Here is a 2978-nt window from a genome sequence, read left to right on the forward strand (position 1 = left end):
TCACTCACCCACTCACTCACCCACTCACTCACCCACTCACTCACACACTCACTCACCCACTCACTCACCCACTCACTCACCCTCTCACTCACCCACTCACTCACCCACTCACTCACCCACTCACTCACCCACTCACTCACCCACTCACTCACCCACTCACTCACTCACCCACCCACTCACCCACCCACTCACCCACCCACTCACTCACCCACTCACTCACCCACTCACTCACCCACTCACTCACCCACCCACTCACCCTCTCATCACCCACTCACTCACCCACCACTCACCCACCCCTCACCACCCACTCACCACCACTCACCACCCACTCACTCACACACCACCACCCACTCACCCCTCACACACCCACTCACTCACCCACACCACCACCCACTCACTCACCCACTCACTCACCCACTCACACCACCCACTCACCCACTCACTCACCCACTCACTCACCCACTCACTCACCCACTCACTCACCCACTCACTCACCCACTCACTCACCCACTCACTCACCCCACTCACTCACCCACTCACTCACCCACTCACTCACCACTCACTCACCACCACCACTCACTCACCCACTCACCCACACACTCACCCACTCACTCACCCACTCACTCACCCACTCACTCACCCACTCACTCACCCACTCACTCACTCCACTCACTCACTCACTCACCACCACTCACCACTCACCCACCACTCACTCACTCACCCACTCACTCACTCACCCACTCACTCACCCACTCACTCACCCACTCACTCACCCACTCACTCACCCACTCACTCACCCACTCACTCACCCACTCACTCACCCACTCACCCACTACACACCACTCACTCACCCACTCACTCACTCACCCACTCACTCACCTACTCACTCACTCACCCACTCACTCACTCACCCACTCACTCACCCACTCACTCACCCACTCACTCACCCACTCACTCACCCACTCACTCACCCACTCACTCACCCACTCACTCACCCACTCACTCACCCACTCACTCACCCACTCACTCACCACTCACCCACTCACTCACCCACTCACTCACCCACTCACTCACCCACTCACTCACCCACTCACTCACCCACTCACTCACCCACCCACTCACCCACTCACTCACCCACTCACCCACTCACTCACCCACTCACTCACCCACTCACTCACCCACTCACTCACCCACTCACTCACCCACTCACTCACTCACCCACTCACTCACTCACTCACTCACCCACCACTCACTCACCCACTCACTCACTCACCCACTCACTCACTCACCCACCCACTCACTCACCCACTCACCCACTCACTCACCCACTCACTCACCCACTTACTCACCCACTCACTCACCCACTCACTCACTCACTCACCCACCCACTCACTCACCCACTCACTCACCCACTCACTCACCCACTCACTCACCCACTCACTCACTCACTCACCACTCACCCACTCACCCACTCACTCACCCACTCACTCACCCACTCACTCACCCACTCACTCACCCACCCACTCACTCACCCACTCACTCACTCACCTACTCACTCACCACTCACTCACCCACTCACCACTCACTCACCCACTCACTCACCCACTCACCCACCCACTCACTCACCCACTCACTCACTCACCCCTCACTCACCCACTCACTCACTCACTCACCCACTCACTCACCCACTCACTCACCCACTCACTCACCCACTCACTCACCCACTCACTCACCCACTCACTCACCCACTCACTCACCCACTCACTCACCTCACTCACCACTCACTCACCCACTCACTCACCCACTCACTCACCCACTCACTCACCCACTCACTCACCCACTCACTCACCCACTCACCCACTCACTCACCCACCACTCACTCACCCACTCACTCACCCACTCACTCACCCACTCACTCACCCACTCACTCACCCACTCACTCCACTCACTCACCCACTCACTCACCCACTCACTCACCCACTCACTCACTCACCCACCCACTCACTCACCCACTCACTCACCCACTCACTCACCCACTCACTCACCCACTCACTCACCCACTCACTCACCCACTCACTCACCCACTCACTCACCACCACTCACTCACTCACTCACCCACTCACTCACCACTCACTCACTCACTCCACTCACTCACTCACCCACTCACTCACCCACTCACTCACCCACTCACTCACCCACTCACTCACTCACACCACTCACCTCACTCACTCACCCACCCACTCACTCACCCACTCACTCACCCACTCACTCACCCACTCACTCACTCACTCACCCACTCACTCACTCACCACTCACTCACCCACTCACTCACCCACTCACTCACCCACTCACTCACTCACCCACTCACTCACCCACTCACTCACTCACCACTCACTCACCCACTCACTCACCCACTCACTCACTCCACTCACTCACCTCACCCACCCACTCACTCACCCACTCACTCACTCACTCACCCACTCACTCACCCACTCACTCACCCACTCACTCACCCACTCACCCACTCACTCACCCACTCACTCACCCACTCACTCACCCACTCACTCACCCACTCACTCACCACTCACCCACCCACTCACTCACCCACCACTCACTCACCCACTCACTCACCCACTCACTCACCCACTCACTCACTCACCCACTCACTCACCCACCCACTCACTCACCCACTCACTCACCCACTCACCACTCACTCACTCACTCACTCACTCACCCACCACTCACTCACCCACTCACTCACCCACCCACTCACTCACTCACTCACCCACTCACTCACCCACTCACTCACCCACTCACTCACCCACCCACTCACTCACCCACTCACTCACCCACTCACTCACCCACTCACTCACTCACTCCACCCACTCACTCACCCACTCACTCACCCACTCACTCACCCACTCACTCACTCACTCACCCACCCACTCACTCACCTACTCACTCACTCACTCACCCAC

This window comes from Lampetra fluviatilis, unplaced genomic scaffold (assembly GCF_964198595.1).
Source record: "Lampetra fluviatilis unplaced genomic scaffold, kcLamFluv1.1 SCAFFOLD_1064, whole genome shotgun sequence".
NCBI classification, from domain to species: Eukaryota; Metazoa; Chordata; class Hyperoartia; order Petromyzontiformes; family Petromyzontidae; genus Lampetra; species Lampetra fluviatilis.